The sequence below is a fragment of the Loxodonta africana genome, chromosome 15, assembly GCF_030014295.1.
Source record: "Loxodonta africana isolate mLoxAfr1 chromosome 15, mLoxAfr1.hap2, whole genome shotgun sequence".
In the NCBI taxonomy this organism is placed as follows: Eukaryota; Metazoa; Chordata; class Mammalia; order Proboscidea; family Elephantidae; genus Loxodonta; species Loxodonta africana.
Window position 1 is genome coordinate 1,840,306 of NC_087356.1, and position 14,214 is coordinate 1,854,519.

Sequence of the window (14,214 nt, forward strand, 5' to 3'; positions counted from 1 at the left end):
CCAGGCTGCCCTGTTCCTGCCACCTGTGCCGCTGGCTGCCCTCTCAGAGGAGGATGGGCATGCTGCCTGCCTCAGCGCTCTGCTGACCTTGCCCAGGCTCCGGCTCCTGGGACTGCAACCCAGAGGCCCGCAGCGGGGGGCCGGAGAACCTGGCCTGCGTTTCAGGCCACGGGAGGCTCCCTCCACCCCTTTCTGGGGACTGCGGAGGGCAGGAAAGGCACTGGGCGCAGAAGCAAAGCCCTCCCTCCATTTTGCCTTCAGAGGCCTGTGAAGTACACCCCCACGTGTCGCACAGAAACCAGGGTTCACGTCACCTTTTCTCTAGGCGAGCTCACTGAGCTGAGAGAAGGAGCTTGCTCAAGCCATCTCTGGGAGGCGCCACAGTGAGCTTTGGTGAGGGAAATAGCCCGTTGCTGGGCCTGCGCCTGACTGGACCCTGACCCTGGTGGAGAATCTGTAATAGGGAACTTGATGGGAAATACAGGCTCTTGGGATGGGTGCTGGGTGAGCATCCTGTACTGCTGAGCCCCTGAGGACCCGTGCCTCCCTGCTGGGTGTTCCATCCACTCGCAAGGTCCTTTCCCACCTGTGGGGGTGAGATGGTTGGTGCCCAGAGCAGCCATGGCACCTCCATTGCTCTTCCATGTTTCTGGGGCTTACTGGGACCACCAGGGGCAGGGGCGCACAGCCAGCCTCACTTCACTCGATACTGCAGAACTTTCCTCCTGACTCACAGTCCGTGGCCGTCTAAAGTTTCCCTTCCTGATGTCTAAGGAGAAGGGACTTCTTTACAAGATGAGTAGTGTGTATAACACCTGCTGAAAATTCACTTCAAGCTCAACGAGTTTCTCTTTTCTGGAACATGTGCCCAAACCTTGGACTTCCAGAGTCTGGACACAGTGGAGGGAGCACAGAGCTTCAGGGTCAGCTGTGTTTGGGATCCTGTCAGCCATACATAATTCTGAGCCTCGGTTTCACAACCTATAAAGTGGGGCTAATAATAATACCTGCCTGGCGGCCTATGTACTGCAGAGCTTTAGCCGGTCCAGGGACTTTAATGACACCCAGCACCATTCTTGGTGTGGGATAAATAAGCAGACGTTGTGAACCCTTGCTGTCACTGTAACTAGCAAGAGGACGATAACTTGCAATAACAATCGATTCACTGTGGAAAATGTCTCACTCAGGTCTTTCCCCCACCTGGGTGAGAGCTGTAGGCTCTAGCTGTTCCGTATGGATGGAGTGATGCCTGGGGGCAGTGTCTAGGGCTTGCCAGGTGGTCTGGGAGGAGCCCAGCCTGGATGGGGGTCATCCTCAATGCTCTATGAGGGCAGGAAGGGGGCTGCTGCCCCAGCTCCTCTCCAAGCATGCGCGTGTGCAGTTGGACAAGTCTCTTGTCCTCTCTGAGCCACCATGGTTCTCATCTGTAAAAGACCAGAGTTATGATGCTCCTGGGATTGCTATGAACTAATGGATCTAGTTCTTGGAATGCAGCCATCTAGAAGTAGATGAAGAAATCAAAAGGCATTCATCTCTCTGCCCTGGGTGATACCATGGGTGGGGGGAGTCACCCTAGTCACTTCTACTGAGCAGTAATTGACCAGGGAGCCAGACACTTGATCCAAGACAAGGGGGCTAGGTCCAGGCTGGTTGTTTGACCATCCTGACCACTGGGGCAGATCAGGCAGCAGGGCTTTGGCCTGGCAGGAGGCCAGGCCACCTTCAGTGCGATTGACTCCAGGTGGTAGAAAGGCAGGCCATACACTGCTTAATCGAGCTTTCTCCTTCCCTTCCCCAGTGGCCTATGGGATATCAGAGATGGAGTGATTGTCAGTTTCTACCAGCCTTGCCGTGGCAAAGGCACAAGAGCCTGGAGCTGTCAGGATGGCCCAGAGTTTCACCAAGAGAATCTTAGCTTGGCTTTGGGACACGGACCCCACAGGGGCTGGACTTGGGGTGGGGTATTTGTCTTCCTTTTGATCAACTGTAGCTTTCTGAGTGGTACCTGCACTCAGTGTTTAACAGTGGGGCCTGAGGCCCAAGAAGTTTATTGATTCTGACTCACAGTGACCTTATAGGACAGAGTACAGCTGCCCCATAGGGTTTCCAAGGAGCGGCTGGTAGATTCGAACTGTTGACCTTTTGGTTAGCAGCTGAGCTTTTAAGCACTTTGCCACCAGGGCTGCAAGAGATCCATACAGCCCCTGAAATTATGGGCAAGGTTGTGTGTTTGTGTGTTTGTTTTTTCTGGAGTGCGGGGTCTGTTGCTGTGAGTTCATGTGCCGGAAAGGTTTGGAGGTTGGGCTCTAGGACTCTCCCTTGGAGCCTTGTTAGGCCCTGTAGGAGGGGCCTGGGTCTGAGCAGCTGTGACATGAAGAGATCATCCTTGTCTGTGTCTTCTGGCTCCCAGCATGGCAGGCAGTTTCCCTGCAGGAGCTCAGACACCTTGACTAAATAGAACCCCTGTCACGCTGGTCTCCCTTACAAGCTTTAGTTTTCTTCACAGCCCTATCCCTACCTTAAAGTAGAGGATATCTTGGTTTCTTGATGATTTTATGATCTGTCTCCACCAGGTTCAGTTCCATGAGCACAGGGCTGTGGTCTCGTTCACTGCAGCACCCCAGTGCCTAGAATAGGGCTTGGCCCCAAGCAGCTGCTCAATAATAAGTGTTGAATTCACAAGGAAATGAATCTTGCCAATAAAGAGGGAGAACTGGAGGTTTCTCCTGGCTCCTTACCTCAGCCCCTCTACAAGCTGTGTCCTGTGAGGGCTACTGACCAGATGGGCACAGAGCGTGGGGCTCAGAGCAGAGGCGGGGGCAGGGCAGGGCCTGCTGCTGGGATTGCAAAGGCTGGGAGGTGGGAGTGTGTTTGGTGGAATTGGGGAACAGTGGGGAGACTGGTGTCGTGTGGCTGGAGCAGAGGACGAGAAGGCCAAAGCAAGAGAGGCAGGTGGAGGGAGGAGGGCCAAGCTGTGTAGGGTGGCCCAGTTGTCATCAAGTCAGTTTCTATGCATGGCAACCCCATGTGTGTCAAGAACTGTGCTCCGTCCAGTTTCAAGGACTGATTCTTTAAAAGTAGATCACAGGCGTTTCTTCTGAGTCTGTCTCTGGATGGACTGAGCAGCCAGCCTTTTGGTCAGCAGCTCAGCGAGTTAGCCATCTGCCCCACCCAGGGCCTCCAGTGGTTCTTAAGGAGGCTGCATATTGAAATCACCTGGAGAGCTTTAAAAAAACCCCACCGTGGCTACCCCAGGACATTTGATCCTGAGCCTCTGTGGGTGGAGCCCAGGCACTGGACTGTTGAAAGCTCCCAGGTGGTTCTAATACGCAGCCATTGTTGAGAGCTACTGGTGGTTCTCAAAGTGTGGCCCCTGGACCAGCATCGTTTGGAACTTTGTTCCTTGAGTTGGTTCCGACTCATAGTGGCCCCAGGTACAACAGAACAAAACACTGCCTGGCCCTGCACCATCCTCACAGTCATTGCTGTATTTGAGCCCATTGTTGAAGCCACTGGGTCAGTTCATCCTGTTGAGGGTTGTCTTCGTCATCTAGTGCTGTTATAACAGAAATACCACAAGTGGATGGCTTTAACAAAGAGAAGTCCGTTCTCTCACAGTCCAGTAGGCCAGAAGTCTGAATTCAGGGCGCCGGCTCCAGGTGCAGGCTTTCTTTCTCTGTTGGCACAAAGAGGAAGGTCCCTGTGATGCATCAGTCTTCCCTCGGTCTGGGAGCATCTCAGCACAGGAACCTCAGGTCCAAAGGATTTGCTCTGCTCCCGGAGCTGCTTTCTTGGTAGTGTGAATTTCCCCATGTCTCTCTGCTTGCTTCTCTCTTTTGTATCTCAAAAAAGATTGGCCTAAGATACTACCTAACCTTATAGACTTCATCAGTGTCATCATCGATAATCCATCTTATTAGTGACAGGACTTACAACATATAGGGAAGTTGCATCATAAGATAAAATGGTGGACAATCATACAGTCATACGAGGGAATCATGACCTCGCCAAGCTGACAGATATTTTGGGGGACACAATTCAATCCATGACAAGGGTCTTCCTCTTTTTCACTATCTACCAAGCATGATGTCCTTCTCCAGGGACTGATCCCCCCTGACAACATGTCCAAAGTATGTGAGACACAGTCTCGCCATCCTTGCTTCTAAGGAGCATTCTGGCTGCACTTCTTCCGAGACAGATTCGTTGGTTCTTTTGGCAGCCCGTGGCATATTCAGTATTCTTTGCCAACACCGTATTTCAGAGGCATCAATTCTACTTTGGTCTGTCTTATTCATTGTCCAGCTTTTGCATGCATATGATGCGATTAAAAACACCATGGCTTGGGTCAGGCACACCTTAGTCTTCAAGGTGACATCTGTGTTTTTGTAACACTTTAAAGAGGTCTTTTGCAGCATATTTGCTCAATGCAATATGTCATTTGATTTCTTGACTGTTGCTTCCATGGGTGTTGATTGTGAATCCAAGTAAAATGAAATCCTTGACAACTTCAGTCTTTGTTTATCATGATGTTGCTTATTGGAAACTTGTTAGGGACGCAGATTCTCAGGCCCCACCCTGGACTTGCAAAGTCAGAAACTTGGGGGTGGGCACGGCAGCTCGTTCATGATGAGCTCCAGATGGGATTGTGATACCACCCACATTTGGGGACCCCTGCTCTCCCCTAGGGTATAGGTTGTAAGCATCTGGCTTTTACTGTCTGGGAAACCAGGAGTCACCGTGAGCTCTGAGTTGAGATGTGACATGATCTGCCTTGAATTCTAACAGGGTCACAGAGGCTGCTGTGTGGGGAGCTGACTTGGGACGGAGCATGAGAGGGCAGTAGGGAGTCCTGATAGAGGCGTTTTCAGTCATCCAGGAGGGGACAGAAGAGGAGATGCGAGAAGTGGTCAGCTTCTGCGAAGGGGAAAGAAGAGAGGAGGCAGGGAACTCCTGAGCATGTGGAAGGGTGGAGCTGCCATCACCTGAGATGGGGAGGATGGGGGGAATAGGTTTGGGGGGAAGGTCAGTAGTTCCATTTTGGATGTGGTAACTTTGGGATGTTGTATTAATTTTAATCACTGCTGTGACAAATTACTACAAATTTAATGACTTAAAGCAACACAGATTCATCACCTTACAGCTCTGTAACGGATTCCTGGGTGGCACAAAAGGTTAAGAGCTCGAATGCCAAAAGATGCACCTCGAAAGACAGGCCTGGTGATCTGCTTTCGAAAGCTCACAGCCTTGGAAACCCTGCGGAACAGTTCTCTTGTGCACACTTGGGTTGCCATGAGTTGCAGTCAACTCGACGGCAACTAAGAGCAGTTGTGTAGGTCCCAAGTGTGCAGCGGGTCTCCCTGAGCCAAGATCAAGGCGTCAGCAAGGCGGCGTTCCTTCCTGAGGGCTCTGGGGAAGCACTTCCTTGCTGTACAAATGGTGGGAGGAGGAGCGTCAGAACCTGTCTAGCTTCAGGGGGAACAATGACCAGGTTCAGCCCAAGGCTGATTCCTGCGGGGTGGAGTTCAGACACACCTCCACTCTCAACGTTTTTCCCAGTTCTGACACCAGCCATCCCTCCCATGGCACTCTCTACATCTCTTCTGGGTTTGATAATCCATTGCAATGGCCACATAGAACTCACAGACCATTAAAACACAAAAACAAAAAACCAAACGCATTGCTGTCGAGTCAGTTCCAACTCATAGCGACCCCATAGGACAGGGTAGAATTGCCCCATAGGGTTTCCAAGGAGCGCCTGGTGGATTCGAACTGCCGGCCTTTTGGTTAGTAGTTGTAGCACTTAACCACTATGCCACCAGGACTTCCTCACAGACCACACTTACATTTATATTAAGGAAATAACAAGGTACAACTCGGCATCAGGGTAAGGAAGCATGTAGGCAAAGTCTCCCTTCTGCAGTGCAGTACAGTTCTCTCAGCTCCTCTGGGCCGTGCAGGCCTCCTCTGGGACCCCTGAGGAGAGCTTTCTCTTGGTCCTGCTGTCTGTCAACACTGGCTCTGCGGCTGGGCCCCTTCCTGGCCTCTCGCTGTCTTAAGTGTTATAGCCCTTGACCAGTGTTACAGTTCATTTACGAGCTTCCTTGCCTCCATTCTCTCTGCTTCCTTCTTCCTTCTGCTTCTTCCTGCTGCTTCTCTTCCTGCTTTCTGTCAGAAAAACTTCTGTCAGGCTGGCTATTTGAATATACAAACTCCTTGTTATTTTCAAGGGATGGCACTCCTACCAGGGCCACGAACTAACCAATCCCCTCTAGGTAGGCCATAGACATTTCATTTGCATAGTAGGCTATAACTCACCTTATTTGCATAGTCTGTTGGCCAATCCCTACAAGGTGCATACCAATCACAGTGCAGGCCGTACCCTGTTGTTGTTGTTGTCAGGTGCCACCTAGTCAGTCCTGACTCGTGGTGACACTGTGTACAACAGAAGGAAAGGCTCTTTGGTCCTGCACTGCCCTCACGGTCATTGTTACGCATGAGCCCATCCTTTCAGACACTGTGTCAGTTCATCTCATCGACGGTCTTCTCTTTTGCTGACCCTCCACTTTATTAAGCATGATGTCCTTCACCAGGGACCGATCCCTGCTGATAGCATGTCCAAAGTATATGAGACCAAGTCTTGTCATCCTTGCTTTTAAGGAGCATTCTGGATCTACTTCTTCCAAGAGGGATCTGTTGGTTTTTCTGGCTAAAACAGTCCACGGTATATTAAATATTCTTCTCCAATACCGTAATTCAGAGGCATTGGTTTTTCTTTGGTCTTCCTTATTCACTGTCCAGTTTTTGCATGCGTATGAGGTGACCAAAAATGCCATGGCCTGGTTCAGGTGACCTTAGTCCTCAAAGTGACATTTTTGCTTTTTAATACTCTGAAGGGGTCTTTTGCAGCAGATACGCCCAGTGCAACATGTCGTTTGATTTCTTGACTGCTGCTTCCATGGGTGTTAATTGTAGATCCAAGTAAAATGAAATCCTTGACCACTTCAATCTTTTCTCTGTTTTATCACGGTGTTGCAGTTGTGAGGATTTTTTTTTTTTTTTATGTTGCAGTGCAGTCCGTACTGAAGGCTGTGGTCTTTGATCTTCATTAGTAAGTGCTTCAAGTCCTCTTCACTTTCAGCAAGCAAGGTTGTGTCATCTGTATAACATAGGTTGTTAATGAGTCTTTCTCCAATCCTGATGCCTGGTTCTCCTTCATAGAGTCCAGCTTCTTGGATTATTTGCTCAGAATACAGATTGAATAGGTACGGTAAAAGGATACAACCCTGACGCACACCTTTCCTGACTTTTAACCACTCAGTATCCCCTTGTTCTGTCCAAACCAGTGCTTCTTGATGTATGTAAAGCTTCCTCATGAGCACAGTTACGTGTTCTGGAATTCCCATTCTTCACAATGTTATCCATAATTTGTTATGATCCACATAGTCAAATGCCTTTGCATAGTCAATAAAACACAGGTAAACATCTTGTATTCTCTGCTTTCAGCCAGGACCCATCTGACATCAGCAATGATATCCCTCGCTCCATTTCCTTTTCTGTATCTGGCCTGAATTTCTGGCAGTTCCCTGTTGATATACTGCTACAACCATTTTTGAACAATCTTCAGCAAAATTTTACTTGCATAAAGTTTTTGATTTTTGGTTATGATATTAATGATATTGTTTGATAATTTTCTTATTCTGCTGGATCACCTTTCTTTGTAATGGGTACAAATGTGAATTTTTTTCCAGTCAGTTGGCCAGGAAGCTGTCTTCCATATTTCTTGGCACAGATGAATGAGCACCTCCAGCGCTGCATCCATTTGTTGAAACATCTCAATTGATATTCCGTCAATTCCTGGACCCTTGTTTTTCGTCAATGCTTTCAGAGCATCTTGGACTTCTTCCTTCAGTACCATCGGTTCTTGATCATATGCTGCATTCTGAAATGGTTGAATGTCGACCCATTCTTTTCGGTACAGTGACTCTGTATTCTTTCCATCTTCTTTTGATGTTTTCCGGGTAGAATCCTTTTCTAGGCTTGAATTTTTTTCTTCGACCTGGCTTGTTCCTCCCTTTTGTAGCCTAGGATTAGACAAAGCGTATCAAACCAAGTTGTTTACAGGTTTACAAAGTAAGTGTCAATCAAAAGTAACCAACCCTCTGGGGTAGAAAACTAGGGCAAAGGTAAGTCCTCAGGGCCTAGGAGAAAAATCTCCCCAACTGTTTACCAAAAAACCAAGGCAAAAGCTACATAAAGGAACTCATTCGGACATACTTGCCTTTTCCAGCTTCTAGAAGTCATAAAAAAAAAAAAAAAAAGAAGTCATAGCACGTTCTTTTGGCTCAAGGCCCCTGTCTTAGTCATCTACTGCTGCTGTAACAAATACCACAAGTGGATGGCTTTGGCAAAGGGAAATTTCTTCTCTCACAGTTCAGGAGGCTAGAATCCGGAATTCAGGGCATCAGCTCCAGTGGAAAGCTTTCTCTCTCAGTCAGCTCCAGGGGAAGGTCCTTGTCATCCATCTTCCCCTGGTCTAGGAGCTTCTCAGTGCAGGAGCCCTGGGTTCAAAGGACATGATCAGCTCCTGGCTCTTCTTGCTTGGTAATGTGGTCCCTCTCCTCTCTGCTCAATTTTCTCTTTTATATCTCAAAAGAGATTAACTCAAAATGCAACCTAATCCTGTAAATTGTGTCCTCCCTCATTAACATAACTGCCTCTAATCCAGCTTCATTAACATCATAGAGATTAGAATTTACAATACATAGGATGATCACATCAGATGACAGAATGATGGACAATCACACAATTCTGGGAATCGTGGACTAGCCAAGTTGACACATTCTTGGGGGACACAACTTAGCCCATAACAGCCCCCCTCATCTTCAGAGCCAGCAACATCGGTCTAAGCCCTCACACTACTCTCCTTCTGAGTCTCTCTTCCTGTTCCCTCTCCCACTTTTAAGGCCTGTGTGATGGCATGATAGCGCAAATGGTTAACATGCTTGTCTGCTAATTGAAAGGTCAGAGGTTCAAGCCCTTCTCAGTGTGCCTCAGAAGAAGGCCATGGCAGTCTACTTACGAAAAATCAGCCATTGAAAACCCTGTGGAGAACAGTTGTACTCAGACGCTCACGGGGTTGCCACGAGTCAGAATCAACTGCACAGCAAGTGTTTTGTGATGACATTGGGCCCACCCAGATAACCCAAGATTATTTCCTTTTTTAAGGTCAGCTGACTAGCAACCTTAGCTCCGTCTGCAACTTTACTTCCCTTCTACCTGTAACTGACTATTCATAGGTTTAAGATGTGGGTGTCTTTGGGGTGCCATTTTTCTGCCTGCCGCAGATACTTACAAAAAACCGAAATGGAAACACCAAGGAGACACAGGATGTACACGTCTGGTATCCAGGGGAGCAGTCGGTTCTGGAGAGGGAGGTTTGGGAGTCATCGGCCGCGTGGCTGGAGGGGCTCCAAGGGAGTGAGAGAGAAAAGGGACCAGGTCTAAGGACTAAGCCCTGGACTCTCCAGTGTTCCCAGATCAGGGAGAAGGGGCGTGAGGAGGAACGACCCCTGAGGTGAGGAGGCTGGAGGCCTGGAAGCAGAGGTGGAGTGAGTGGGGAGGGGCGGCGGGGGGGGGCCCTTGCCCCGGGCACAAGTCCAGCAGGGCGCCAGACAAGGTGCAGAATGACATTCCAAGGTGCCTCAAATAAGAAAGGCGCCTGACTGAGGCAGCCGGACAAGAGGGGGTAAGGCATTTAGTGGCTGCCATCAACGTCTGTTCACCTTGAAACTGGGGGGAGGGCATTTAGATTTCCCTTGGGCACTTAGCCTTTCCTCAGGTCCCTGCCTGGAAGCCAAGGGCAGAACAGGTTTCCATGAGGACTGAGGGCCGGATCTCTGGGTCAGAAGTCGCTGCCTGGGCAAGTCATCTGAGCATGAGACCTCACCACCGACTACATAGCCCCCCCGGGAACTAACTGCCTGCAGTTCAGACCACCTGGCTGCAGGTCAGGGACTGACTAGGTAGCCTCCCAAGGCCCTCACCTGCGGGCGGACGTCAGGCCTCTCCTGGTCGTTATGGCTGCTGGTGGGGTGGTTGTGGGCCCCAAACATCAAAGGGGGACTGCTGCCCTGTGTGGGGTTGGTGCAGCGTGGCCACCGAGGCCCCATGTCAGTGTCTGAGGAGGGTGTGTAAGCATCTGCGCCTAAACCTGGTGCTGTGTTCCAATGCCTGGGACTGCACCCTTAGTCGTTCGCCGTTTGGATTAGCGAGCAGATATGAATGTATGGTGGGAACTGGGGATGAGGCCTGCTGGGGGCAGGGGCTGTGTTCTAATGGACGAGTTAAGGCCCGGGCATCACATGGCCCCTAGAGGCCTTCAGAGCCATCCTTCCTCCAAGCTCGTCTCCAGCCATCACAAAAGGCTGGATTCTGTCCAGCAAGCCCCGCCCCCCCCTCCACCGCCACAATCCCCAGCCTTAGCTGGGAAGAATAGCACCAAAGCACCTTCCAAGGCATGCAGAGACACTTGACCAGCAGCCACCCTGCAGCCTTCCTGCACATGCTCCAGCACTAGCGTGTGACGTAAGTGACTAGTTCAGGGCTACGGTAGGACTCCCAGAGGCCCCAAGTCTGCAAGGATTCTGGGGCCTCCCTTCAGTAAATCAAATTTTGTATTGAAAGGCATTATTAGTGCACCGAAGACCATGAGTTTTTGCTTGGTGACTACGTTGATGCTTTTTGAAATATCAGATTGTTAAGAAAACAAAGCCAAGCACAGTGGCCCTGCCTCGCGGGTCACCTCAGCAGGAGCTGGTCTGCCTGTTGGCTCCACCGGCCCTGCCAGCCCCTGGCTCCTACTGTGTCCCAGGCACTGGTCACAGGAGGGGGCACACAGGTGACTTCGGAGCATGGGTCTGAAGGGGCGGGCGGCAGCGTGTGAAGGTGCTGCAGTGTGCCTCGAGACCTTGACCGGCAGCTTGGAGAGCAGTGGCCGGGGTAGGGGGAGAGCCGATGGAGTGAGCTCAGGAGGGACTGGAGACACAGAGTGTAGATGGTAGGGCGAAAACCTGATGGGGTGAGTTCAGGAGGGACTGGAGACAAAGAGTGCAGACGGTAAGGGGAAAGCCTATGGAGTGAGTTCAGGAGGGACCGGAGACAGTGTAGACGGTAGGGGGAAAGCCAGTGGAGTGGGTTCAGGAGGGACTGGAGACAAAGTGTGTAGACAGCAAGGGGAAAGCTGGATAGAGAGAGTTCAGGAGGGACTGGAGACGAAGTGTAGACGGCACTTTGGGAGAGTTTTGTTACAAAGGGAGCAAAGATGGGTGTCAGCAGGCAGAGGGAGTGGGCTCAGGAGGTTATTAAAGATTCCACCGCTGTCTTTGCTTTGTCCTTCCCTGGTGGAAAGCTGCAGGCAGCCTCCAGGGGAGCCTCGCTGAGGGGTGCGGGGCAGCCCAGGGAGGCCTCAACAGGCTCATGCATTGGAGTAGGCAAAGACCCCTTTCCCACCCTCTTCCAGTGCCCGGTGCGTCTTCGCTCAGTGAGGTAAAGATTTGGAACCCCTTTCCCAAGCCCCGTTCCCAAGCCCCTGCAGGGTGTGTGGGAAGTCCCCAGCCTTGAGGGCCCAGTGGGTCCCACACAGAGCGGAGTGGCGTAGGGCATGGGACAGGAGCAGGGACTGGGGATATTATGCATTTGTAATCTGTTGGGCAATTGTGCAGCTTTGGGACGTTCAACCTGAAAACAATTTCGAAAAAACCGGTATGAAACTAGTGTTATGAATTGAATTGTGTTGCCCGAAGATATGTGTTGGCATCCTAACCCCTATACCTGTGGATGTAATCTCATTTGGGAATAGGGTTTTCTCTATTATGTTAATAAGGTCATAACAGTGTAGTGAGTGTCTTAAATCTAAATGAATTTTGAGATATAAAAGGAGTAGATTAGACCCAGAGAGAAGCAAGCACAGGGCGGGGGGCGGGGGGGGTTAGATGCCATGTGGGGATCTCCGAGGAACACCAGGGCTAGAGAAGCTGAGACGAGGATTTTCCCTAGAGCAGACAGAGCCTTCCCCTAGAGTCGGCACCCTGAACTTGGACTTCTAGCCTCCTGAACTGTGAGAAAATAAATTTCTGTTCCCTAAAACCAGCCCCTATGGTATCTCCGTTACAGCAGCGCTGAGAAGCTAACGCCACTGGCCTTGGACAAAATACCTGTTTGATAGAGGGGTTAAAACCTTATCACTGACTCCTTGGCTCCAGCGGTCACTTGGGTGGGTGGGGGGTGTCCAGGACTAGCCCTGGAGAAGGGAGGAGGGCTGAGCCCAGGGAGAGAGAAAGGAAGAGTGGAGATTGCAGGAGCGTGTTGACTTCACAGCTTTGCCCTGAGCAGGCTCCTGGGCTTGTTGAAAACGGGCTGTGGGAAGTGACTTCTTGGGTTCATTAGTGCCCAGTGTGCCCTGTAATTGTGAACTTGGGGAATGTTGCCTCTGGTAGCTCCTAAAAGATCTGGCCAGGGTCTCTGCTGAAACAAACCCAAGAGAGACTTCTGGATTTCTCCTGTGCAGGACCCAGGAGGGCCCCAAGGGTCCCTGAGAGCACGTGGGATCCCAGTGCTGGGCCAGGTGCTGCAGGAATCAAGATGAAGGAGCTGGGCTCTCTGCCCCTAAGACGGGTCCAGCAGGTGTATTGTGGAAATAGTCTCTCAAGGAAGGGCAGCCAGGCCCTCAGGAAGGAGGGGTGGGGAAGGGTCTTCAGAGCCTGGGAACAGGGAATTGGCACTTGTACCCCAGGCAGGGAAGATGTCCTCTGCCCATCATATTCTGCCTATCAGTACAGTTTTCAAAGTTAAAAACATGACTCTCACTTGTTGACTCATTAATAAGGGAACCAGAAGGGTAGCAAAGCTGTTCCAGAAACCGGTGCTGTAATAAGGTTGCTAAATTAGAATAAAAACTAGCTAATGTCCTACAGAGCAATAAAACCCAGTAACTTTGGGGATTATATTTTCTGAGAACGGAAACATTGGCATGTCTAGTGGACATCAACCATCTGCAGTTTATCAGTCTTCTACGAGATGAGGTCTTGGGTTAGAACCAGGGCCCATCGGTCGTGATAGTAAGTTACCTTTACACGGTGCTGTAGCCCGGTGTTGGAAATCAGACAGCAATCTTTCTGCCTTATCTTCAAGTTCTGGGTCGTCTACCTCCTGTGTCCTGGTGGATGGCACCAGCAGTCCCCAGATTCCCCGGTCATCTGCCCACCCTGCCCTGGCCCATCAGCGGTTCCTTCCTCTCCAGCCTCTTCATCGCTTGACTGAGACCCCCATGGCCGTCCTGGAATGTAGATCAACAGCCTTCCTCCTGCTTTGGACCTTTCAGTGGCTCTCTGTGCCCACACGTGCCTTGACGCACCTTGGTCCCTCTGCCAAGAATACCTTTGACCCCTGCCTGCCTGTTGTCACTGGACCTGGGTCTTGGAATGTCACCTCTCTCTGATTCCCCTGCCCCCTCCATGCCTACGGGTGTAAGCAACAGGGAGTGTTGGGGCCTGGGGCAACCACAGGAAGTAGGCCCTGCCTCTACAATAAAAACAAAAAGCCCAAACCCTTCGCTGTTGAGTCGATTTCGACTCGTGGTGACCCCACGTGTTACAGAGCAGAACTGAGCTCCCTGGGGCTGTGACCTTTACAGCAGGACATCACCAGGCCTTTCTTCTACAGCACCACCAACCTTTTGGGCCACCCGGGGCTCCAGACCTTGTCTAGAGACATTACAGTTAAAACCCGAGACAGGAGCCCATGTACCCACCCAAAGAAACATAGCTGTGATCCATCCCACCTGGTGTGTGTTCCAGGGTTGGGTGCAGCAGCGAGCGGACCAGAGTCCCTGCTGAGGTCAGCATGGGGAGGGAACGACAGTAAGCGGAGAACTGTGCACAGGTCAAGGAGCCCTGGTGGCACTACTAATAGCTAACTAGGTCTCGGCTACTAACCAGAATGTCAGCAGTTCAAACCCACCAGCTGTTCCTGAGGAGAAAAGACCTAGCAATCTGCTCCCATAAAGATTACAGCCTAGGAAACACTATGGGGCAGTTCCCCTCTGTCCTATAAGGTCGACATGAGTGGAATGAACTCAATGGCACACAACACACACAGGAAGTGGAATGAATTAAAGCAGGGATGGGAGATTGTGGTGGTGGGGCTGCCACCTTAGAG

At 50.8% G+C, this 14,214-nt stretch overlaps 1 protein-coding gene across 2 annotated transcripts in view; it reads left to right on the forward strand.

The window, feature by feature from the left end:
• The window catches only part of KCNIP3 (potassium voltage-gated channel interacting protein 3), an 85,716-nt gene that overhangs the window by 48,617 nt on the left and 22,885 nt on the right, over positions 1–14,214 (forward strand). The window lies entirely within an intron of this gene.